Source organism: Pseudophryne corroboree, chromosome 11 (assembly GCF_028390025.1).
Source record: "Pseudophryne corroboree isolate aPseCor3 chromosome 11, aPseCor3.hap2, whole genome shotgun sequence".
NCBI lineage: Eukaryota > Metazoa > Chordata > Amphibia > Anura > Myobatrachidae > Pseudophryne > Pseudophryne corroboree.
Window position 1 is genome coordinate 137,857,163 of NC_086454.1, and position 27,745 is coordinate 137,884,907.

Sequence of the window (27,745 nt, forward strand, 5' to 3'; positions counted from 1 at the left end):
ATATTGGCGTTATACCCTTTCCCGCCAGAAATTAGGGTACGTTGGGAAACACCCCTTAGGGTGATAAGGCGCTCACACGCTTATCAAGTGGCGTTACCGTCTCCAGATACGGCCGCCCTCAAGGAGCCAGCTGATAGGAAGCTGGAAAAATATCCTAAAAAGTATATACACACATACGGTGGTTATACTGCGACCAGCGATCGCCATCAGCCTGGAGATGCAGTGCTGGGTTGGCTTGGTCGGATTCCCTGACTGAAAATATTTTATTCATGTAGAGCATTTAATAGGATGCATTCTATATATATGTATGTGAGATGCACAGAGGGATATTTGCTCTCTGGCATCAAGATAAGTGCGTTGTCCATATCTCCCAGAAGATGTCAGGGACACGACAGTGGTCAGGTGATACAGATCCCATACGGCAGATGGAAGTATTGCTGTATAAAGGGAAGGAGTTATTTGGGGGTCGGTCCATCGGACCTGGGGACCACAGCAACAGCTGGGAAATCCAACCTTTTTTACCCCAAGTTACATCTCAGCTAAAAAAGACACCGTCTTTTCAGCCTCAATCTTTCCTTTCCCATGAGGGCATGCAGGCAAAAGGCCAGTCATATCTGCCCAGACATAGAGGTAAGGGAAGTAGACTGCAGCAGGCAGCCCTTTCCCAGGAAAAGAAGCCCTCCACCGCGTCTGCCAAGTCCTCAGCATGACGCTGGGGCCGTGCAAGCGGACTCAAGGTGGGGGGGTAGTCTCAAGAGTCTCAGGGCGCAGTGGGATCACTCGCAAGTTGACCCCTAGATCGTACGAGTATTATCCCAGGGGTAAAGATTGGAGAGTCGAGACATCTTCTCCTCGCAGGTTCCTGAAGTCTGCTTTACCAACGGCTCCCTCCGACAGGGAGGCAGCATTGGAAACAATTCACAAGCTGTATATCCAGCAGGTGATAATCAAAGTACCCCTCCTACGACAAGGAAAAGGGTATTATTTTTCCACACTATATTGTGGTACTGAAGCCAGACGGCTTGGTGACACATAGTCTAAATCTAAAATGTTTTGAACACTTACATAAAAGGTTCAAATCGAGATAAAGTCACTCAGAGCAGTGATAGCGAACCGGAAAAAAGGGGACTATATGGTGTCCCTGGACATCAAGGATTACCTCCATGTCCAAATTTTGTCCTTCTCATCAAGGGTACCTCTGGTTCGTGGTACAGAACTGTCAATATCAGTTTCAGACGATGCCGTTTGAATTATCCACGGCACCCCGGGCCTTTTTACCAAGGTAATGGCCGAAAAGATGTTTCTTCAAAGAAAAAAGGCATCTAAATTATCCCTTACTTGCACGACCTAAAAAGGGCAAGTTCCAGAGAACAGTTGGAGGTCGGAAGAGCACTATCTAAAGTAGTTCTTCGACGGCACGACTGGATTCTAAATATTCCAAGAATCGCAGCTGTTTTCCGACGATACGTCTGCTGTTCCTAGGGATGATTCTGGACACGGTTCAGAAAAAGGTTTTTCTTCCCGAGGAAAAAGCCAAGGAGTTATCCGACCTGTCAGGAACCTCCTAAAACCAGGAAAGGTGTCTGTACATCAATGCACAAGAGTCCTGGGAAAAATGGTGGCTTTTTACGAAGCAATTCCATTCGGCAGATTCCATGCAAGAATTTTCCAAAGGGATCTGTTGGACAAATGGTCAGGGTCGCATCCTCAGATGCACCTGCGAATAACCCTGTCGCCAAGGACAAGGGTATATCTTCTGTGGTGGTTGCAAAAGGCTCATCTATTGGAGGGCCGCAGATTCGGCATACAGGATTTGATCCTGGTGACCACGGACGCCAGCCTGAGAGGTTGGGGAGCAGTCACACAAGGAAGAAACTTCCAGGGGGTATGGACGAACCTGGAAAAGTCTCTTCACATAAACATTCTGGTACTAAGAGCAATCTAAAATGCTCTAAGCCAGGCGGAACCACTCCTGCAAGGAAAACCGGTGTTGATTCAGTCGGACAACATCACGGCGGTCGCCCATGTAAACAGACAGGGCGGCACAAGAAGCAGGAGTGCAATGGCAGAAGCTGCCAAGATTCTTCGCTGGGCGGAGAATCACGTAATAGCACTGTCAGCAGTGTTCTTCCCGGGCGTGGACAACTGGGAAGCAGACTTCCTCAGCAGACACGATATTCACCCGGGAGAGGGGGGTCTTCATCCAGAAGTCTTCCACATGCTAATAAACTGTTGGGAAAGACCAATGGTAGACATGATGGCGTCTCGCCTCAACAAGAAACTGGACAAGTATTGCGCCAGGTCAAGAGATCCACAGGCAATAGCTGTGGACGCACTGGTAACACCTTGGGTGTACAAATCAGTATATGTGTTTCCTCCTCTGCCTCTCATACCAAAGGTATTGAAGATTATACGGTGAGGAGGAGTAAGAACAATACTAGTGGCTCCGGATTGGCCAAGAAGGACTTGGTACCCGGAACTTCAAGAGTTGGTCACGGACGACCCGTGCCCTCTACTTCTGAGAAGGGACCTGCTACAACAGGGTCCCTGTCTCTTTCAAGACTTACCGCGGCTGCGTTTGACGGCATGGCGGTTGAACGCCAGATCCTAAAAGGGAAAGGCATTCCAGAAGAAGTCATTCCTACCTTGATTAAGGCAAGGAAGGAAGTCACCGCGAAACATTATCACCGCATTTGGCGAAAATATGTCGCGTGGTGCGAGGATCGGAGTGTTCCGACGGAGGAATTTCAACTGGGTCGTTTCCTACTTTTCCTACAATCAGGATTGTCTATGGGTCTCAAATTGAGATCTATTAAGGTTCAAATTTCGGCCCTGTCAATATTCTTCCAAAAAGAATTGGCCTCAGTTCCTGAGGTACAGACTTTTGTTAAAGGAGTACTGCATATACAGCCTCCTGTGGTGCCTCCGGTGGCACCGTGGGATCTAAATGTAGTTTTAGATTTCCTCAAATCCCATTGGTTTGAACCATTGAAAAAGGTGGATTTTAAATATCTCACATGGAAAGTGACTATGTTACTGGCCCTGGCTTCCGCCAGGAGAGTATCTGAATTGGCGGCTTTATCTTATAAAAGCCCTTATCTAATCTTCCATTCGGATAGGGCAGAACTGAGGACTCGTCCGCATTTTCTCCCTAAGGTGGTATCAGCGTTTCACCTGAACCAACCTATTGTGGTGCCTGCGGCCACTGGCGACTTGGAGGACTCCAAGTTGTTGGACGTTGTCAGAGCCTTAAAAATATACATTTCAAGGACGGCTGAAGTCAGAAAATCTGACTCGCTGTTGATACTATATGCACCCAACAAGTTGGGTGCCCCTGCTTCTAAGCAGACGATTGCTCGTTGGATTTGTAACACAATTCAACTTGCTCATTCTGTGGCAGGCCTGCCACAGCCTAAATCTGTTAAGGCCCATTCCACAAGGAAGGTGGGCTCATCTTGGGCGGCTGCCCGAGGGGTCTCGGCATTACAATTCTGCCGAGCAGCTACGTGGTCGGGGGAAAACACGTTTGTAAAATTCTACAAATTTGATACCCTGGCAAAAGAGGACTTGGAATTCTCTCATTCGGTGCTGCAGAGTCATCCGCACTCTCCCGCCCGTTTGGGAGCTTTGGTATAATCCCCATGGTCCTTTCAGGAACCCCAGCATCCACTTAGGACGATAGAGAAAATAAGAATTTACTTACCGATAATTCTATTTCTCGGAGTCCGTAGTGGATGCTGGGCGCCCATCCCAAGTGCGGATTATCTGCAATACTGTACATAGTTATTGTTAACAAATTCGGGTTATATTGTTAAGGAGCCATCTTTAAGAGGCTCTTTCTGTTATCATACTGTTAACTGGGTTTAGATCACAAGTTGTACGGTGTGATTGGTGTGGCTGGTATGAGTCTTACCCGGGATTCAAATTGCCTCCCTTATTGTGTACGCTCGTCCGGGCACAGTACCTAACTGGAGTCTGGAGGAGGGTCATAGGGGGAGGAGCCAGTGCACACCACCTGATCTGGTAAAAGCTTTACTTTTTTGTGCCCTGTCTCCTGCGGAGCCGCTATTCCCCATGGTCCTTTCAGGAACCCCAGCATCCACTACGGACTCCGAGAAATAGAATTATCGGTAAGTAAATTCTTATTATAACATATTACCTATAATATATCATCGCCACGACCAGCAGGTATTAGCTGGGGTATGTAAGAGAAGGACAATATATTAGCTCTGTCCAAATACCATACGATATAGTGCATTTATAACATACTATTCTAGTGGGCGAGGTGTAAGATCTAGGGCCCTCATTCCGAGTTGATCGCTCGGTATTTTTCATCGCATCGCAGTGAAATTCCGCTTAGTACGCATGCGCAATATTCGCACTGCGACTGCGCCAAGTAATTTTACAATGGAGATAGTATTTTTACTCACGGCTTTTTCATCGCTCCGGCGATCGTAATGTGATTGACAGGAAATGGGTGTTACTGGGCGGAAACAGGCCGTTTTATGGGCGTGCGGGAAAAAACGCTACCGTTTCCGGAAAAAACGCAGGAGTGGCCGGGGAAACGGGGGAGTGTCTGGGCGAACGCTGGGTGTGTTTGTGACGTCAAAACAGGAACGACAAGCACTGAACTGATCGCACAGGCAGAGTAAGTCTGAAGCTACTCTGAAACTGCTAAGTAGTTAGTAATCGCAATATTGCGAATACATCGTTCGCAATTTTAAGAAGCTAAGATTCACTCCCAGTAGGCGGCGGCTTAGCGTGTGTAACTCTGCTAAAATCGCCTTGCGAGCGATCAACTCGGAATGAGGGCCCAGGTGCTAACACGGATATACATCTTAATTTGGATGTGGGAGTATAAGCCACAATCGGGGGGCACAAATCATCTATTAGCATAGTGCTTGTTATAGAAAATAAACTGGCAATATTCCTGAACAATTGGCAGGGAACACATTTGTCCTTTGAATGTATTTAACATGAACTAAGATCAATAATACAGGCAGGCAAAAATAGCATGTGTAGATTGTCAACTTAGTAGTGTCATATTGTACGACTATCTTCAGTCTCATCACATTAATATTCCATCTGTATTGAAATGTTTAATCGGATGAACTATAAGTAAAGTACAATACAGTAGAAAATATTATCAAGAAATAGAAATTGAATAATAGGGGGCTATAAAGGATTATTCTGTAAAACAGATAGCTACAATAAAGGACTCATTACAGGTATCACACAGGGCATGAGTGCCTGATTATAAAACTTGGAAAAGAGTGGTGCGCACACTCCCAAGAATAAGGGATTGTCAGCTAAGAATGACAATCTAGTCCTTTACAGCTCTCACAGTAGCACTTACAAAGGATACATTTGTTTCCAATAGGATGGTAAAGAAATGATTTCTGTAACAAAAATGGATACATTCTAAACACTTGAGAGAGTGAAAAATTAAAGGCAGCAGTGACTGAATTTTTAGCTTCATTTCACATTTTGTTTATTATTTTTGCACTGGTTTTCACTTGCACAATATTTTCGCAGATGTTTTAAGATAATAAAATAAAAGTTATATTTTAACATTAGTGGTCAAATATCATTCAGATATTTGACTTTAAGTATAGTGTCACAAAGTCCGAGTGTGCCCATAATAGGGAATACTTCCTTCTTCTGGTTTCTACATATGTATAATTTATTCCCAGGAGCACCTCCCATAGAATATAAGTGATAGATAAACAATAAGATTTAATATATGGGAAAGGACCGTATGTGACTTACTGAATAATCATTGTCTAATACATATATAGGTCTGTGCGACCCCCCTTTTTCTTTTTTCTTTTTTCTACCCAGCGTGCCCTTTTTACACATAACGGCAGACAGTGTGCCCTTGTTACACATAGCAGCAGACAGCGTGCCCTTGTTACACATAGCGGCAGACAGCGTACACTTTTTACAAATAACGGCAGACAGCGTGCCCTTGTTACACATAGCGGCAGACAGCGTGCCCTTGTTACACATAGCGGCAGACAGCGTACACTTTTTACAAATAACGGCAGACAGCGTGCCCTTGTTAAACATAGCGGCAGACAGCGTACACTTTTTACAAATAACGGCAGACAGCGTGCCCTTGTTAAACATAGCGGCAGACAGCGTACACTTTTTTCACATAACGGCAGACAGCGTGCCCTTGTTAAACATAGCGGCAGACAGCGTACACTTTTTTCACATAACGGCAGACAGCGTGCCCTTGTTAAACATAACGGCAGACAGCGTACACTTTTTACACATAACGGCAGACAGCGTGCCCTTTTTACACATAATGGCAGACAGCGTCCCCTTTTTACACATTACGGCAGACAGCGTGCCCTTGTTACACATTACGGCAGGCAGATTCCCCCTTTTTACACATTGCAGCAGACAGCGTGCCCTTGTTACATATTGCGGCAAACAGATTCCCCCTTTTTACACATTGCGGCAGGCAGATTCCCCGTTTTTACACATTGCGGCAGGCAGATTCCCGGTTTTTACACATTGCGGCACACAGTCCCCCTTTTTTGTAGGAAAGAAAGAAAAAGAAAGAAAGAGAAAGAAAGAAACAAAGGACAGAAAGAAAGAAGAATTATACTTACCCTCTCCGCTGGCTCAGGCTCCTCGGTGCAGCGTCAGACGATTCCCGGGCAGTAGGGGAGGTGGAGGAGGGAGGTGGAGGAGGGAGCCGCAGCAGCGCTGTGTTATTGGTGGAGGCGCTGCTGCTGCTGCCCCTCTGCTTCACTATAGGCTGTTCTCAGAAGACAGCCTATAGTGAAGCAGAGGGGCAGCAGCAGCAGCGCCTCCACCAGTAGTAAAGCGCTGCTGCGGCTCCCTCCTCCACCTCCCTCCTCCACCTTCTCCCCCCGTACCGCTGCTCCTCTCATCTCCGGGCGGCTGTGCGCTGCGGGCAGCAGTTGCCCGCAGCGCACAGCGGCATGTAATGAGTCAGTTTGACTCATTACATGCTTGGGCCCCTGGACAGAGGCGGGCCCCAGTGCAACGCACTGGTTGCACTGGCGGTAGTTCCGCCTCTGGATGAGGCGCTGCTGCTGCTGGCCCTCTGCTTCACTATAGGCTGTCTTCCGAGAACAGCCTATAGTGAAGCAGAGGGGCAGCAGCAGCAGCACCTCCACCAATAACACAGCGCTGCTGCGGCTCCCTCCTCCACCTCCCTCCTCCTCCTTCTCTCCTGCCCTGGAATCCTGACCAGAAGCTGCACCGAGGAGCCTGAGCCAGCGGAGAGGGTAAGTATAATTCATTCATTCATTCATTCTTTCTTTCTTTCTTTCTTTCTTTCTTTCTTTCTTTCTTTCTTTCTTTCTTTTCTTTTCTTTTCTTTCTTTCTACAAAAAGGGGGACTGTCTGCCACAATGTGTAAAAAGGGGGAATCTGCTTGCCGCTATGTGTACAAAGGGGGAATCTGCCTGCCGCAATGTGTAAAAAGGGGGAATCTGCTTGCCGCAATGTGTAAAAAGGGGGAATCTGCTTGCCGCAATGTGTAAAAAGGGGAATCTGCCTGCCGCAATGTGTAAAAAGGGGAAATCTGCCTGCCGCAATGTGTAAAAAGGGGGATGCTGACTGCCGTAATGTGTAACAAGGGCACGCTGTCTGCTGTAATGTGTAAAAAGTGTACGCTGTCTGCCGTTATGTGTAAAAAGTGTACGCTGTCTGCCGCTATGTGTAACAAGGGCACGCTGTCTGCCGTTATGTGTAAAAAGGGCACGCTGTCTGCCGCTATGTTTAACAAGGGCACGCTGGCTGCCGTTATTTGTAAAAAGTGTACGCTGTCTGCCGCTATGTGTAGCAAGGGCACGCTGTCTGCCGTTATGTGTAAAAAGGGCATGCTGTCTGCCGCTATGTGTAAAAAAGTCACGCTGTCTGCCGCTATGTGTAAAAAGGGGGACGCTGTCTGCCGTAATGTGTAAAAAGGGGACGCTGTCTGCTGTAATGTGTAAAAAGAGGAATCTGTCCACCGTAAGGTGTAAAAGGGGCTCTACCTGGTGTAGTGATGCTACTGTGCGGCGTAATTTGAACAATGGAGACTACTGTGCACAGTTTTATGAATTGGTATTATTTTGTGGCCACACCCCTTTCCCACGAAGCCACGCCACTATGTATTTTTGCGCGCGCCTACGGCGCGCACTGACCCTGTTCTGCATGCAGGGGTGGGGCTCCGATGTCGTTTCTTGCACACAGTGCTAAAATGTCAAGTTACGGCACTGTTGCTAGGTATCCATTTCTCTGGCCCTGAGCAGGTCCCCCTCACCAGATCCTCTCCAGGGGTGAGGGGGTGGACTTGGATGGGATGGGGGGCCCAAAGCATTTTGTCGCACCTGGGCCCACCGCTCGCTAGTTCCGCCACTGTACACATGGACACTATACAGTGGTCCATTATATACACACTGACACTACACAGGGGTCAATTATATACACACTGACACTACACAGGGGGGGCCATATACACACTAACACCACACATGGGTCCATTATATACACACTGACACCACACAGGGGGCCATATACACACTGACACTACACAGGGGGCCATATACACACTGACACTACACAGGGGTCCATTATATACACACTGACACTACACTGGGGTCCATTATACACACACTGAACCTACGCAGGGATCCATTATATACACACTGACACTACACAGCGGTCCATATACACATGGACACTATACAGTGGTCCATTATATACACACTGACACTACACAGGGGTCAATTATATACACACTGATACGACACAGGGGTCCATTATATACACACTGACACTACACAGGGGTCCATTATATACACACTGACACTACACAGGGGTCCATTATAAACACACTGACATTACACAGGGGTCCATTATTTACTCACTGACACTACACAGGGGTCCATTATTTACACACTGACACTACACAGGGGGTCATATACACACTGACACTACACAGGGGTACATTATATACACACTGACACTACACAGGGGTACATTATATACACACTGACACTACACAGCGGTCCTGACACTACACAGGGGTCCATTATATACACACTGACACTACACAGGGGTCCATTATATAAACACTGACACTACACATAGTTTCATATAAACACAGACACTTTGTAGGGTTCATGCACATTCACAAATTGTCAGTTGACACTATACAGAGTTCCTTTATATGTGATCGCGGGGAGTGGGGGACATCTAATATTATTAGGACTGTTGGGCTGGAGATAAAGACTCTCTTACCGCCAGTAATAGGAACACCGATCCTTCTGATCCCCTTCCACTCTGCCTCCGCTGCTACGATCCCGGACTGACAGGGATGCCCATTTCCGCTACGGGCACGCTGCTACCCCGGTGTGTGTGGTTTATGGCTGTCGCGGGTGCCGGCACGTGGGGGATGGTTGCGCAGTGATCGTGCACACTTGCAAAAGTACGCAGGGTTGGGGAATGGGAGTGAGACAGTGTGCGCTGATAGGGGCAGTGTGGCGGAGGTGATGGCAGCAGCCTCTGGGAGATTGGTTTTGGATGCTGAATGACACACACACCACATCTGGTCCCGTGTAGCTCCGACCCCTGAGGTCCCGTGTAGCCCTGCCACTCAGTTCCGCATATCTCCGCCACCTTTTTGGCTGAACAGTGACACTGCCATTGTCACAGGGCAGGGGGAGAAGGAGGCTAGAAGCTGCCGGCGCCGCTGTCTATTAGTGTGATAGGCGCAACTGGCAGCAGCGGCAGGGGAGACAGACAGGCGGCGCAGCAGGCCAGGGATGCAGAGCAGGGAGAGCGCCTTTCCACCCTGGCGTCTCCCTGCCTGGCATCCCTTCGCTGAGCGGGTTGCGCCAGGCCTGGGTAGAAACAATTTTAAAATTTTACTATTATTATATTTTTATATTTATGATTTTTACATTTACATTTGAATTAGTAGACTGTATAAGTATTTTATAATTTTTTTATATTTGTATTATAGTAGAAACAATGTAAAAAAAATTCTACTTTTACATTTTTAGATTTACAATTTATACATTTACATTTGAATTTGATTGTATAAGTATTTTATGATTTACAGAAATGTTTGTTACAGTTAGAAAAATAGAATTTTTACGTTTTCCTCTTTTTCTATTTTAAGATTTTTATGTGTTCATATATTTTAAGTTTTTTATAATAAAATAATATCAAAACAGGTGTGTGATGGGTTGGTTAGAAGGTGAGGATGGAGGCCTGCTTTTTTTTTACATTTACATTTTAATATTTAGGACCTGATTCAGCTGAAGGTGCAGTTTTGCTAAATTAGCAAAGCTGCAACTGGCTAAAATCACACATTGGGGGCCGCACAGTACAGCGCAAGTCTGCCCAGCATGCCAATGGCAGCCAGCGATGCGATCGCAATTCAATTGTGATGGCATTGCTGATTAAGGGAAGCCACCCCGCCTTCGCAGCCTGACTGCAATAGCAGTCGAGACGCCACCATTTTCTCTATCGCTGCAGCCATGTGTGATGTGATGCAGCTGCTTCCATTTCCTATGCCACGCCCCTGCTATGACAACTCGCGTCGATACCCACAACTGCTCCATGAATGCTTTGCCACCCATGACTGTCCTACGAATGCTTTGCTGCCCCAAGACCGCCCCACAAATGCCTCAGCAAATGGGGATATGCGATTTCACTAGAGATGTGCACTTGAAATTTTTCGGGTTTTGTGTTTTGGTTTTGGGTTCGGTTCCGCGGCCGTGTTTTGGGTTCGACCGCGTTTTGGCATAACCTCACCGAATTTTTTTTGTCGGATTCGGGTGTGTTTTGGATTCGGGTGTTTTTTTCAAAAAACACTAAAAAACAGCTTAAATCATAGAATTTGTGGGTCATTTTGATCCCAACGTATTATTAACCTCAAAAACCATAATTTCCACTCATTTTCAGTCTATTCTGAACACCTCACACCTCACAATATTATTTTTAGTCCTAAAATTTGCACCGAGGTCGCTGGATGACTAAGCTAAGCGACCCTAGTGGCCGACACAAACACCTGGCCCATCTAGGAGTGGCACTGCAGTGTCACGCAGGATGGCCCTTCCAAAAAAGACTCCCCAAACAGCACATGACGCAAAGAAAAAAAGAGGCGCAATGAGGTAGCTGTGTGAGTAAGATAAGCGACCCTAGTGGCCGACACAAACACCTGGCCCATCTAGGAGTGGCACTGCAGTGTCACGCAGGATGGCCCTTCCAAAAAACACTCCCCAAACAGCACATGACGCAAAGAAAAAAAGGCGCAATGAGGTAGCTGTGTGAGTAAGGTAAGCGACCCTAGTGGCCGACACAAACACCTGGCCCATCTAGGAGTGGCACTGCAGTGTCACGCAGGATGGCCCTTCCAAAAAACACTCCCCAAACAGCACATGACGCAAAGAAAAAAAGAGGCGCAATGAGGTAGCTGTGTGAGTAAGATAAGCGACCCTAGTGGCCGACACAAACACCTGGCCCATCTAGGAGTGGCACTGCAGTGTCACGCAGGATGGCCCTTCCAAAAAACACTCCCCAAACAGCACATGACGCAAAGAAAAAAAGAGGCGCAATGAGGTAGCTGTGTGAGTAAGATAAGCGACCCTAGTGGCCGACACAAACACCTGGCCCATCTAGGAGTGGCACTGCAGTGTCACGCAGGATGGCCCTTCCAAAAAACACTCCCCAAACAGCACATGACGCAAAGAAAAAAAGAGGCGCAATGAGGTAGCTGTGTGAGTAAGGTAAGCGACCCTAGTGGCCGACACAAACACCTGGCCCATCTAGGAGTGGCACTGCAGTGTCACGCAGGATGGCCCTTCCAAAAAACACTCCCCAAACAGCACATGACGCAAAGAAAAAAAGAGGTGCAATGAGGTAGCTGTGTGAGTAAGGTAAGCGACCCTAGTGGCCGACACAAACACCTGGCCCATCTAGGAGTGGCACTGCAGTGTCACGTAGGATGGCCCTTCCAAAAAACACTCCCCAAACAGCACATGACGCAAAGAAAAAAAGAGGCGCAATGAGGTAGCTGTGTGAGTAAGGTAAGCGACCCTAGTGGCCGACACAAACACCTGGCCCATCTAGGAGTGGCACTGCAGTGTCACGCAGGATGGCCCTTCCAAAAAACACTCCCCAAACAGCACATGACGCAAAGAAAAAAAGAGGCGCAATGAGGTAGCTGTGTGAGTAAGATAAGCGACCCTAGTGGCCGACACAAACACCTGGCCCATCTAGGAGTGGCACTGCAGTGTCACGCAGGATGGCCCTTCCAAAAAACACTCCCCAAACAGCACATGACGCAAAGAAAAAAAGAGGCGCAATGAGGTAGCTGTGTGAGTAAGGTAAGCGACCCTAGTGGCCGACACAAACACCTGGCCCATCTAGGAGTGGCACTGCAGTGTCACGCAGGATGGCCCTTCCAGAAAACACTCCCCAAACAGCACATGACGCAAAGAAAAAAAGAGGCGCAATGAGGTAGCTGTGTGAGTAAGATAAGCGACCCTAGTGGCCGACACAAACACCTGGCCCATCTAGGAGTGGCACTGCAGTGTCACGCAAGATGGCCCTTCAAAAAAATACTCCCCAAACAGCACATGACGCAAAGAAAAATTAAAGAAAAAAGAGGTGCAAGATGGAATTGTCCTTGGGCCCTCCCACCCACCCTTATGTTGTATAAACAGGACATGCACACTTTAACCAACCCATCATTTCAGTGACAGGGTCTGCCACACGACTGTGACTGAAATGACGGGTTGGTTTGGACCCCCACCAAAAAAGAAGCAATTAATCTCTCCCTGCACAAACTGGCTCTACAGAGGCAAGATGTCCACCTCATCATCATCCTCCGATATATCACCTTGTACATCCCCCTCCTCACAGATTATCAATTCGTCCCCACTGGAATCCACCATCTCAGCTCCCTGTGTACTTTGTGGAGGCAATTGCTGCTGGTCAATGTCTCCTCGGAGGAATTGATTATAATTCATTTTAATGAACATCATCTTCTCCACATTTTCTGGAAGTAACCTCGTACGCCGATTGCTGACAAGGTGAGCGGCGGCACTAAACACTCTTTCGGAGTACACACTTGTGGGAGGGCAACTTAGGTAGAATAAAGCCAGTTTGTGCAAGGGCCTCCAAATTGCCTCTTTTTCCTGCCAGTATAAGTACGGACTGTCTGACGTGCCTACTTGGATGCGGTCACTCATATAATCCTCCACCATTCTTTCAATGGGGAGAGAATCATATGCAGTGCCAGTAGACGACATGTCCGTATCCGTAATCGTTGGCAGGTCCTTCAGTCCGGACCAGATGTCAGCATCAGCAGTCGCTCCAGACTGCCCTGCATCACCGCCAGCGGGTGGGCTCGGAATTCTGAGCCTTTTCCTCGCACCCCCAGTTGCGGGAGAATGTGAAGGAGGAGATGTTGACAGGTCGCGTTCCGCTTGACTTGACAATTTTCTCACCAGCATGTCTTTGAACCCCAGCAGACTTGTGTGTGCCGGAAAGAGAGATCCAAGGTAGGTTTTAAATCTAGGATCGAGCACGGTGGCCAAAATGTAGTGCTCTGATTTCAACAGATTGACCACCCGTGAATCCTTGTTAAGCGAATTAAGGGCTCCATCCACAAGTCCCACATGCCTAGCGGAATCGCTCCGTGTTAGCTCCTCCTTCAATGTCTCCAGCTTCTTCTGCAAAAGCCTGATGAGGGGAATGACCTGACTCAGGCTGGCAGTGTCTGAACTGACTTCACGTGTGGCAAGTTCAAAGGGCAGCAGAACCTTGCACAACGTTGAAATCATTCTCCACTGCGCTTGAGACAGGTGCATTCCACCTCCTATATCGTGCTCAATTGTATAGGCTTGAATGGCCTTTTGCTGCTCCTCCAACCTCTGAAGCATATATAGGGTTGAATTCCACCTCGTTACCACTTCTTGCTTCAGATGATGGCAGGGCAGGTTCAGGCGTTTTTGGTGGTGCTCCAGTCTTCTGTACGTGGTGCATGTACGCCGAAAGTGTCCCGCAATTCTTCTGGCCACCGACAGCATCTCTTGCACGCCCCTCTCGTTTTTTAAATAATTCTGCACCACCAAATTCAAGGTATGTGCAAAACATGGGACGTGCTGGAATTTGCCCATATTTAATGCACACACAATATTGCTGGCGTTGTCCGATGCCACAAATCCACAGGAGAGTCCAATTGGGGTAAGCCATTCCGCGATGATCTTCTTCAGTTGCCGTAAGAGGTTTTCAGCTGTGTGCGTATTCTGGAAACCGGTGATACAAAGCGTAGCCTGCCTAGGAAAGAGTTGGCGTTTGCGAGATGCTGCTACTGGTGCCGCCGCTGCTGTTCTTGCGGCGGGAGTCCATACATCTACCCAGTGGGCTGTCACAGTCATATAGTCCTGACCCTGCCCTGCTCCACTTGTCCACATGTCTGTGGTTAAGTGGACATTGGGTACAACTGCATTTTTTAGGACACTGGTGAGTCTTTTTCTGACGTCCGTGTACATTCTCGGTATCGCCTGCCTAGAGAAGTGGAACCTAGATGGTATTTGGTAACGGGGGCACACTACCTCAAGAAATTGTCTAGTTCCCTGTGAACTAACGGCGGATACCGGACGCACGTCTAACACCAACATAGTTGTCAAGGCCTCAGTTATCCGCTTTGCAACAGGATGACTGCTGTGATATTTCATCTTCCTCGCAAAGGACTGTTGGACAGTCAGTTGCTTACTGGAAGTAGTACAAGTGGTCTTCCGACTTCCCCTCTGGGATGACCATCGACTCCCAGCAGCAACAACAGCAGCGCCAGCAGCAGTAGGCGTTACACGCAAGGATGCATCAGCGGAATCCCAGGCAGGAGAGGACTCGTCAGAATTGCCAGTGACATGGCCTGCAGGACTATTGGCATTCCTGGGGAAGGAGGAAATTGACACTGAGGGAGTTGGTGGGGTGGTTTGCGTGAGCTTGGTTACAAGAGGAAGGGATTTACTGGTCAGTGGACTGCTTCCGCTGTCGCCCAAAGTTTTTGAACTTGTCACTGACTTATTATGAATGCGCTGCAGGTGACGTATAAGGGAGGATGTTCCGAGGTGGTTAACGTCCTTACCCCTACTTATTACAGCTTGACAAAGGCAACACACGGCTTGACAAATGTTGTCCGCATTTCTGTTGAAATACTTCCACACCGAAGAGCTGATTTTTTTGGTATTTTCACCAGGCATGTCAATGGCCATATTCCTCCCACGGACAACAGGTGTCTCCCCGGGTGCCTGACTTAAACAAACCACCTCACCATCAGAATCCTCCTTGTCAATTTCCTCCCCAGCGCCAGCAACACCCATATCCTCCTCATCCTGGTGTACTTCAACACTGACATCTTCAATATGACTATCAGGAACTGGACTGCGGGTGCTCCTTCCAGCACTTGCAGGGGGCGTGCAAATGGTGGAAGGCGCATGCTCTTCACGTCCAGTGTTGGGAAAGTCAGGCATCGCAACCGACACAATTGGACTCTCCTTGTGGATTTGGGATTTCGAAGATCGCACAGTTCTTTGCTGTACTTTTGCCAGCTTGAGTCTTTTCATTTTTCTAGCGAGAGGCTGAGTGCTTCCATCCTCATGTGAAGCTGAACCACTAGCCATGAACATAGGCCAGGGCCTCAGCCATTCCTTGCCACTCCGTGTGGTAAATGGCATATTGGCAAGTTTACGCTTCTCCTCCGACAATTTTATTTTAGATTTTTGAGTCCTTTTTTTACTGATATTTGGTGTTTTGGATTTTACATGCTCTGTACTATGACATTGGGCATCGGCCTTGGCAGACGACGTTGCTGGCATTTCATCGTCTCGGCCATGACTAGTGGCAGCAGCTTCAGCACGAGGTGGAAGTCGATCTTGATCTTTCCCTATTTTTGGAACCTCAACATTTTTGTTCTCCATATTTTAATAGGCACAACTAAAAGGCACCTCAGGTAAACAATGGAGATGGATGGATACTAGTATACTTATGGATGGACGAGCGACTGCCGACACAGAGGTAGCTACAGCCGTGGACTACCGTACTGTGTCTGCTGCTAATATAGACTGGATGATAATGAGATAAAATTAAAATATATATATATATCACACTAGTACTGCAGCCGGACAGGTATATATTATGTTATGACGGACCTGCTGGACACTGTCTGTCAGCACTGCAGACTCCTAAAGTAAGCTACTAGTATCAAGAAGATAGAAAAAAAAAACCACGGGTAGGTGGTATACAATTATGGATGGACGAGCGACTGCCGACACAGAGGTAGCTACAGCCGTGGACTACCGTACTGTGTCTGCTGCTAATATAGACTGGATGATAATGAGATAAAATTAAAATATATATATATATATGACACTAGTACTGCAGCCGAACAGGTATATATTATGTAATGACGGACCTGCTGGACACTGTCTGTCAGCACTGCAGACTCCTAAAGTAAGCTACTAGTATCAAGAAGATAGAAAAAAAAAAACCACGGGTAGGTGGTATACAATTATGGATGGACGAGCGACTGCCGACACAGAGGTAGCTACAGCCGTGGACTACCGTACTGTGTCTGCTGCTAATATAGACTGGATGATAATGAGATAAAATTAAAATATATATATATATCACACTAGTACTGCAGCCAGACAGGTATATATTATGTAATGACGGACCTGCTGGACACTGTCTGTCAGCACTGCAGACTCCTAAAGTAAGCTACTAGTATCAAGAAGATAGAAAAAAAAAAACCACGGGTAGGTGGTATACAATTATGGATGGACGAGCGACTGCCGACACAGAGGTAGCTACAGCCGTGGACTACCGTACTGTGTCTGCTGCTAATATAGACTGGATGATAATGAGATAAAATTAAAATATATATATATATCACACTAGTACTGCAGCCGGACAGGTATATATTATGTAATGACGGACCTGCTGGACACTGTCTGTCAGCACTGCAGACTCCTAAAGTAAGCTACTAGTATCAAGAAGATATAAAAAAAAAAAAACCACGGGTAGGTGGTATACAATTATGGATGGACGAGCGACTGCCGACACAGAGGTAGCTACAGCCGTGGACTACCGTACTGTGTCTGCTGCTAATATAGACTGGATGATAATGAGATAAAATTAAAATATATATATATATCACACTAGTACTGCAGCCGGACAGGTATATATTATGTAATGACGGACCTGCTGGACACTGTCTGCAGAATGCGTTTATAAAAACACCACACGACGAGTGTTTAACTTTTTCAGGCAGACAATCACAATATACTGGTGGTCAGCAGACAATCACAATACTGGTGGTCAGTGGTCACTGGTCAGTCACATTGGCAGTGGCACTCTGGCAGCAAAAGTGTGCACTGTACTTAAATGTACTCCTGCTATAACTGCTCCCCAGTCTCCCCCACAATTAAGCTGTGTGAGCAGTGAGCACTCAGCAGTCAGATAATGATATACAGTATATGATGCAGCACACTGGGCTGAGCACAGATATGGTATGTGTGACTGTGTCACACTGTGCAGTGTGTATCGTTTTTTTTCAGGCAGAGAACGGATTAATTAAACTGGTGGCACTGGTCACTGGTCACACTATCAGCAGCAAGTAGTACTCCTCCTATATGCTCCCCAAAATTTGTGTCTCTCTCTAGTACTCTAGTCACTCTAAACGGAGAGGACGCCAGCCACGTCCTCTCCCTATCAATCTCAATGCACGTGTGAAAATGGCGGCGACGCGTGGCTCCTTATATAGAATCCGAGTCTCGCGATAGAATCCGAGCCTCGCGAGAATCCGACAGCGGGATGATGACGTTCGGGCGTGCTCGGGTTAACCGAGCAAGGCGGGAAGATCCGAGACGCTCGGCCCCGTGTAAAAAAACCTGAAGTTCGGGCGGGTTCGGATTCCGAGGAACCGAACCCGCTCATCTCTAGATTTCACCTCAGTAGCTTTTCAGAATTGTGGAATTGGCTGAACCGGCAAAGCAGGTTTTCAGAATGCTGGAATTGGCTGAACCAGCAAGGCAGGTTTTAAAAATTCTGGAATTGGCTGAACCAGCAAGGCAGGACAGTGCCAGGGTCTACGGTGGCGTTAAACCAGAGTGCGGCTGCGTAGTGCTAAAAGCCTCTGTTTTATGATAGGAAGAGTGATAAGTATTTTATAGTTTACTAAATAAATTGTTCTAAGTTTAATTTTTTTTTTTTTTTAAAGTTTAGTATTAACCATTTTTACATTTACATTTAAAACTTTAGTAGGGGGTATAAGTATTTTATAATTTGCTTACATTAGGGTTATAAGTAGAAATAACTTGTAAGTTTACTATTTTTACATTTTTATATTTATTATTTTTACATTTATAGTTGAATTAGTACCCTAGTACCCTATCTTTTTTACATTTCTGTTATAGGTAGAAACAATTTTTTATTTTATTTTTTACTTTTTTTTTTATTGAAGCATAAGCATCACTAAGAGACATAGAGATAAATTTCATGGTGGCCATGCAATATTTGGGCAGTTGGGGATTATTAAAGTAAGAAAAGGATAAGCACATGAGGGAAGAGGGCCCTACTCGTGAGAGCTTACATTCTAAAGAGGAGGGGCAGACAGACAGGGGTGACACAGATAGGGTAGACCAAGCATGGGACAGAGGGTTAGGATGAGATTTGGCTGGGTTTGGTAAAGAAGTGGGTCTTAAGAGCCCGTTTGAAGTTCTGTAGGGAGGTGGAGAGTCTGAGGGGGAGAGGAAAAGAATTCCAGAGAAAGGGAGCAGTACGTGAAAAATCTTGGAGATAGGAGTGGAAGTCAGAAGACAGGAGAGTCGGCGTGCATTAGCAGAGCGAAGAGGACAGGTGGGAGAGTAAAGGGAGATAAGATCAAAGATGTAAATGGGAGAGGACTGGGTGAGTGCTTTGTAAGTGAGTGTGAGATGTTTGAATTGGATTCTGAAAGGGAATGGAAGCCAGTGAAGGGCTTGTAGGAGAGGGGAGGTGGATGTAGTGCGTTTGGTGAGGAAGATGAGCCGTGCTGCAGCATTGAGGATAGATTGGAGTGGAGAAAGGTAATTGTCAGGGAGGCCAGGAGGAGATTACAGTAATCCAGTCTGGAAATAATCAGTGAGTGAATAATGGCCTTGGTGGCATCCGGGGTAGGAAAGGGTCTGATCTAGAGATGTGCGGCAGGCTCTTTTCATGTTTTTGTGTTTTGGTTCTAATTCCCCGCTCATGTTTTGGTTTTGGGTTGGTTTTGCCAAAACCACCCTTTCGTGTTTTGGTTTTAGATCTGGATGATTTTTTAAAACCCCCCCCCCCCATAATAACAGCTAAAATCACAGAATTTGGGGGTAATTTTGCTCCTATGGTATTATTAACCTCAATAACATTCATTCCCACTCATTTCCAGTCTATTCTGAACATCTCATACCTCACAATATTGTTTTTAGGCGGCCAAAAGGTTGTACCGAGGTGGCTGTATGACTAAGCTAAGCGAAACAAGTGTGTGGCACAAACACCTGACCCATCTAGGAGTGGCACTGCAGCTGCAGACAGGATGGGGCTTAAAAAAACTAGGCCCCATACTGCACATTATGCAAAGAAGTAAAAGAGGTGCAATGAGGTAGCGGGATGACTAAACTAAGCGACACAAGTGTGTGGCACAAACACCTGGCCCATCTAGGAGTGGCACTGCAGTGACAGACAGGATGGCACTTAAAAAAACTAGGCCCCAAACAGCACATGATGCAAAGAAGAAAAAGAGGTGCAAGATGGAATTGTCCTTGGGCATTCTTATGTACTTTTTCTATTTTGTGCTATTTTCAGGAAGCAGACTGAGAGGTAAATTTACTAAGAGTCGATTTTGGTTTTGGTTGAAAACGGTGTATTTACTAAAGACAAAATCGACTATAAATCTACTTTAGACTTAAATAGGCTATTGGACAAACAATCGGTAGTTTAGCATAGACTTCTACACAAATCTCTTATTTACTAACAGACGAATTGGAAACCTACTATGGGGGGCACCGAATGCGGTGATGCAAGACCCATTCTGCACATGCGCAGAGCGGGTCCTGGGCAGGTGCCCCACCATCGGAGATGTGCGCAAACCAGAATTAGAGGTACCACAGTAGCTTTTTGCATGTGGCATGATTTGTCCAATAGCAAACAGAAGCGGATTGGCCCACCAGGACACCATGACAGATTCCGATGGGCTGGTCCCATATCCCTCTCAGCCAGGCCGATTCACACTCAAGTTGGGCTGGCTCACACTGCTTCCAGTACTTGTAGTTCATTGGAACGCAGGGACGTGCGGTGAGCTAAATGGCTCAGAAGGCACTGGCTAGCACCAGAGCCAGATTTATACACAATATATGAGCCAAAGGGTACATCTGGGCATTATACACAGGTGCAGCAGTAAAAACCCCTGAAAATTTGGTGAGTTTTAATCAGAGATGAACGGAAAAGATTGCACCTGCTATAGACTTTTTACTCCTGACTTTTGGCTATAAAAATTATTAGAATAATGCAAAGAAGATATTTCTAACATATTCTTTGTATTTTTCATATACTTTACACAGTCAAAACCCTGGCACAAACGTTAGTATGACAGGAAAGGCTCTGCCTCACCTGCCTCACCCCACTGCACGTCACTGTCAATGGAACGCAATCTGGAAGTTAGGCTGGAAAGGACTTCCGGGTGCCACTAGCCATGAAAAGTGGTGAAGCTGTTCTACCAATGGGGGTCCTGGAGAAAGTTAACTAGCCCAACAGCATCAGTGAATCCGGCCAAAGGTACCTTCAACGAGCCCGACCAGGGAGCAACAGCATAGAAATGATCGGAGCCGGGTTCACTACACCCGCCGCCACCTTAGCTCCCGCACTCTCACTGAACTGGCCAGAGTGGCACCTGAGCACTGAAGGGGACCCGGCAGAGATGTTATTTTTAATAACATTATTTGCATTATCAGGTTGGTGTAAGGGTTAGGGCGTCCCCGGTCACAGTGTATGGTTTGGGGACTGGACAGGAGCAGGATGTACCTTGTTCTCAGGATGCCAGCTGATCAGGCTGCACTCACAGCCAGCCCTCGGACAATCTCTAATGCAAAGTCCTTCAGCCCTATAGCTGCCCAATGTCTGTCCATGATGATGGCCTATCTATGTAATGTGGTGCTATTTGTGTAATGAGGTGCTATACTTGTAATGTGGTGCTATTCGTATAATGCGGTGCTATACGTTTAGTGCGGTGCTATACCTGTAATGTGGTGCTATTCGTGTTATGTGGTGCTATTTTTGTAATGCAGTGCTATATGTGTAGTGTGGTTCTATACCTGTAATGCTATTCATGTTATGTGGTGCTATTTGTGTAATGCGGTGCTATACGTGTAGTGCGGTGCTATACATGCTATACATGTAATAATGTGGTGGCTATGTATGTAATGAGGGGCGGATTTACCACAGGGACATATTCTGCTGCACTGGTCCCCTGTGTTTCACTACTTCTGTGTGCTCCCTCCCTGTACTGTGCTGTATGTAGTGTGTGCTCCCTCCCTGTACTGTGCTGTATGTAGTGTGTGCCCCCTCCCTGTACTGTGCTGTATGTAGTGTGTGCTCCCTCCCTGTACTGTGCTGTATGTAGTGTTTGCTCCCTCCCTGTACTGTGCTGTATGTAGTGTGTGCTCCCTCCCTGTACTGTGCTGTATGTAGTGTGTGCTCCCCCTCCCTGTACTGTGCTGTATGTAGTGTGTGCTCCCTCCCTGTACTGTGCTGTATGTAGTATGTGCTCCCTCCCTGTACTGTGCTGTATGTAGTGTGTGCTCTCCCTCCCTGTACTGTGCTGTATGTAGTGTTTGCTCCCTCCCTGTACTGTGCTGTATGTAGTGTGTGCTCCCCCCCCCCTGTACTGTATGTAGTGTGTGCTCCCTCCCTGTACTGTGCTGTATGTAGTGTGTGCTCCCTCCCTGTACTGTGCTGTATGTAGTGTGTGCTCCCTCCCTGTACTGTGCTGTATGTAGTGTTTGCTCCCTCCCTGTACTGTGCTGTATGTAGTGTGTGCTCCCTCCCTGTACTGTGCTGTATGTAGTGTGTGCTCCCCCTCCCTGTACTGTGCTGTATGTAGTGTGTGCTCCCTCCCTGTACTGTGCTGTATGTAGTATGTGCTCCCTCCCTGTACTGTGCTGTATGTAGTGTGTGCTCTCCCTCCCTGTACTGTGCTGTATGTAGTGTTTGCTCCCTCCCTGTACTGTGCTGTATGTAGTGTGTGCTCCCCCTCCCTGTACTGTATGTAGTGTGTGCTCCCTCCCTGTACTGTGCTGTATGTAGTGTGTGCTCCCTCCCTGTACTGTGCTGTATGTAGTGTGTGCTCCCTCCCTGTACTGTGCTGTATGTAGTGTGTGCTCCCTCCCTGTACTGTGCTGTATGTAGTGTGTGCTCCCTCCCTGTACTGTGCTGTATGTAGTGTGTGCTCCCTCCCTGTACTGTGCTGTATGTAGTGTGTGCTCCCTCCCTGTACTGTGCTGTATGTAGTGTGTGCTCCCCCTCCCTGTACTGTGCTGTATGTAGTGTGTGCCCCCTCCCTGTACTGTGCTGTATGTAGTGTGTGCTCCCTCCCTGTACTGTGCTGTATGTAGTGTGTGCTCCCTCCCTGTACTGTGCTGTATGTAGTGTGTGCTCTCCCTCCCTGTACTGTGCTGTATGTAGTGTTTGCTCCCTCCCTGTACTGTGCTGTATGTAGTGTGTGCTTCCTCCCTGTACTGTGCTGTATGTGGTGTGTGCTCCCTCTCTGTACTGTGCTGTATGTAGTGTGTGCTCCCTCCCTGTACTGTGCGGTATGTAGTGTGTGCCCCCTCCCTGTACTGTGCTGTATGTAGTGTGTGCTCCCCCTCCCTGTACTGTGCTGTATGTAGTGTGTGCTCCCCCTCCCTGTACTGTGCTGTATGTGGTGTGTGCTCCCTCTCTGTACTGTGCTGTATGTAGTGTGTGCTCCCTCCCTGTACTGTGCGGTATGTAGTGTGTGCCCCCTCCCTGTACTGTGCTGTATGTAGTGTTTGCTCCCTCCCTGTACTGTGCTGTATGTTATGTGTGCTCCCCCTCCCTGTACTGTGCTGTATGTAGTGTGTGCCCCCTCCCTGTACTGTGCTGTATGTAGTGTGTGCTCCCTCCCTGTACTATGCTGTATGTAGTGTGTGCTCCCCCTCCCTGTACTGTGCTGTATGTTATGTGTGCTCCCCCTCCCTGTACTGTGCTGTATGTAGTGTGTACCCCCTCCCTGTACTGTGCTGTATGTTGTGTGTGGCTTGTGCTCCCCCTCCCTGTACTGTGCTGTATGTAGTGTGTGCCCCCTCCCTGTACTATGCTGTATGTAGTGTGTGCCCCCTCCCTGTACTGTGCTGTATGCATACCTCCCAACATTTCATCTTTACAAAGAGGGACACACGCGCGGCGAAGGTGCGCGCGCTCCCGAAAAAGGGTGTAGCCTAAGAAAAGGGGCGTGGCTTCGTGGAGGACCCACGGTCACGAGCCACGCCCCCATTTTTGTCACTGAGGGGGCATGCCCAGTGCTCTGTGAACCGCTGGCATGCCCCCTCTCCCTTTGACTTCAGTGAATAGACACTGTGCGCATGCGCACAGCATCTATTCACCACTGCTCTGCAAAGCAGGGCAGCGAGAGACAGAGCCTCCCAACTGCCCCCCACCGCCCCCACCGCGGGACACTGTGGCCCGCGGGTGGGACAGCGGGACAGTCCCCAAAAAACGGGACTATCCCACGAAAATCGGGACAGTTGGGAGGTATGCTGTATGTAGTGTGTGCTCCCTCCCTGTATTGTGCTGTATGTAGTGGGTCCAGGGGCGGATTGGGAACAAAAAGCGGCCCTGGAAAAATTTGTAATAGTGGCCCCACATTGGCAGCACCAGAGGTGTAAGGTCTTGCCATGGGCCATGGCAGCAGCACCCTCCCCCCAAGACTTTCCAGATAGTGGGCATGTCCAGCATGGATGGTATTTATGTGACCGGCGGTCGGGAGACTGACGGTCACATGACCTCCACCGATATCCCGCCCCCTCACTATCCCGATGGTCGGCATGCCGACCAACAGGGACTATTTCCACTCGTGGGTGTCCACAACACCCATAGAGTGGGAATAGAACCCGTGGTGACCACAGGTCGCCACAGAGCCCGCAGCATGGCGAGCGCAGTGAGCCCGCAAGGGGCTTGCTGCACTCGCCCCTCCCCGCCGGGATATCGGCATCGGTATGCTGCCGGGATCCCGGTGTCAGACATACTACACCCGTCCAGCATCAAAAGGGAAGTTAAAAATAAATAAAATTACATATTATGAGCACATTATATGATACGCCTTTAGAATTTAGGAAACTATGGGGGTAATTCTGAGTTGATCGCAGCAGGAATTTTGTTAGCAGTTGGGCAAAACCATGTGCACTGCAGGGGAGGCAGATATAACATGTGCAGAGAGAGTTAGATTTGGGTGGGTTATTTTGTTTCTGTGCAGGGTAAATACTGGTTGCTTTATTTTTACACTGCAATTTAGATTACAGATTGAACACACCACACCCAAATCTAACTCTCTCTGCACATGTTATATCTGCCTCCCCTGCAGTGCACATGTGTAACACCCACAAACCCATAACACATAACATTTGCGGTGCTGAAAACTTAAACTAAATTGTGGGGTGCTGATGTGAATCAGGTTCGGGTGATCAGAGCGGCAGACCTGCTTTACCTCTCAGATACAATGACAACACACACATATACAGGATCTAACTCCATTTTATTATCCTAACAAAATGAACAAGTGGCAGGAAAGCAGGAAACAGGTGCACAGTTGAAGCAGGCTGTTTAAGGCTTCTAAACTTAAGTCTCAGGTAACCAGCGTTTAACAATACAAGTGACAGGCAAGCAGGAAACAGGTGCACGGTTGGAGCAGGCTGGTTATGGCTTCTAAACTAAAGTCTCAGGTAACCTGCGTCAGCAATCCAAGTGGCAGGTAAGCAGGAAACAGGTGCACAGTTGAAGCAGCCTGGTTGTGGCTTCTAAACTAAAGTCTCAGGTGACCTGCGTCAGCAATACAGGTGGCAGGTAAGCAGGAAACAGGTGCACAATTGAAGCAGGCTGGTTATGGCTTTTAAACTAAAGTCTCAGGTAACCTGCGTCAGCAATCCAAGTGGCAGGTAAGCAGGAAACAGGTGCACAGTTGAAGCAGCCTGGTTGTGGCTTCTAAACTAAAGTCTCAGGTAACCTGCGTCAGCAATACAAGTGGCAGGTAAGCAGGAAACAGGTGCACAGTTGAAGCAGGCTGGATATGGCTTCTAAACTAAAGTCTCAGGTAACCAGCGTTTGGCAATACGAGCGACAGGTAAGCAGGAAACAGGTGCACAGTTGGAGCAGGCTGGTTATGGCTTCTAAACTAAAGTCTCAGGTAACCAGCGTTTAACAATACAAGTGACAGGTAAGCAGGAAACAGGTGCACAGTTGGAGCAGGCTGGTTATGGCTTCTAAACTAAAGTCTCAGGTAACCTGCATCAGCAATCCAAGTGGCAGGTAAGCAGGAAACAGGTGCACAGTTGAAGCAGCCTGGTTGTGGCTTCTAAACTAAAGTCTCAGGTGACCTGCGTCAGCAATACAGGTGGCAGGTAAGCAGGAAACAGGTGCACAATTGAAGCAGGCTGGTTATGGCTTTTAAACTAAAGTCTCAGGTAACCTGCGTCAGCAATCCAAGTGGCAGGTAAGCGGGAAACAGGTGCACAGTTGAAGCAGCCTGGTTGTGGCTTCTAAACTAAAGTCTCAGGTAACCTGCGTCAGCAATACAAGTGGCAGGTAAGCAGGAAACAGGTGCACAGTTGAAGCAGGCTGGTTATGGCTTCTAAACTAAAGTCTCAGGTAACCAGCGTTTGGCAATACGAGCGACAGGTAAGCAGGAAACAGGTGCACAGTTGAAGCAGGTTGGTTATGGCTTCTAAACTAAAGTCTCAGGTAACCAGGATAACTCAATTGCAGATAAGCACATTAACTCTTAAACTGCTGGGCGGAGCTTGCATGAAAGAACTACAGATACCAGCATAACTCAATTGCAGATAAGCACATTCACATTGACTCTTAAACTGCTGGGCGGAGCTTGCATGAAAGAACTACAGATGCCAGCATAACTCAATTGCAGATAAGCACATTTACATTGACTCTTAAACTGCTGGGCGGAGCTTGCATGAAAGAACTATAGATACCAGCATAACTCAATTATAGATAAGCACATTTACATTGACTCTTAAACTGCTGGGCGGAGCTTGCATGAAAGAACTACAGATACCAGCATAACTCAATTGCAGATAAGCACATTCACATTGACTCTTACACGGCTGGGCGGAGCTTGCATGAAAGAACTACAGATACCAGCATAACTCAATTGCAGATAAGCACATTCACATTGACTCTTAAACTGCTGGGCGGAGCTTGCATGAAAGAACTATAGATACCAGCATAACACAATTATAGATAAGCACATTTACATTGACTCTTAAACTGCTGGGCGGAGCTTGCATGAAAGAACTACAGATACCAGCAGAACTCAATTGCAGATAAGCACATTCAACTTTTAACTGTAATGTAAGCTGCTGGGAGCACAAATAACCAATACTTTTTCACTATCTCCGCAGCACTTACCAAGGGGTGTCTACACTCCTACCCCCTACCAAACAATCCCAGATGTGGGTACCGATATATAAGGGCAGCCTACCCCTTTTACAACATTCCAAAACAAATATGCGGGGCACAGCACTAGTGGGGAGCCTCTTCCCCTGGAATACAGTATATTGCCCCCAGATTGCAGAGTCTTTGCAGCGGAAGGGGTTAAGCCGGGCACATACACATGAGGGGAGCGCAACCCCTGATTATCTAAACTTGCGGGGGTACTGTGATGAGGGGAGCCCACCCCTTTTATTATTAATTGTCTCACCGGGGCACTCATGAAGGGCAGCCTACCCCCTTATTAAATATGTTCCCCAAATTGCAGAGTTTGGCAGCGGAAGGGGTTAACTTCATGGGCAGAGTTTCTGGCAGCGGAAGGGTTACTGGGGCACCAGGGTCTCACCACCAGATGCGGCGCTTCTGCCACCTCCGATCCTCCGCATCTTCAGCGCTGCTGTCTGGAGTCACCCTCCTCCTGCCGGCGATGTCTTCGTCAGCTCCGGTCCGCGGCGTCCTTTCCACGCTGGGGTCTGCGCTGTCCTCTCCACGCTGGGGTCTTCTCGCTGCAGCCTCCGGTCCACGCCACTGGTCACGGGATCCCCTCCTCCATACCACACTCCCACCGTCTGTCTGCGCCGTCATCACTCCGCAGCCAGGGGTCCTCGCCGGGGGTCTTCTTTGCAGGGTCGTCCTCTGCGATGCCTGCTCTCTCACCCGCTGCTGCTCCTTGGAATCCAGGGGACTGGCAGGCGGCTCCTGGGGCTACATGGCGACACCTTCCCCAGGTAATCTTCCCATTCCTCCCGGGGGCTACTCTGGCAGCGATCCTCCCAGCGCTGCATACTCCAGTCTTCAGGCTCTGGACACTACATGGCTCCACTTCCCCAGGTACATATTCCCATTCCTCCAGGGGCTCTTCTCCTGTGCTGTGAGGCTTCTTTTAAGGGTCCTGGTGCTCCTCCACCTCCCCTCTCCTCTATGATGACTGGCTCCCGGTGCCCCA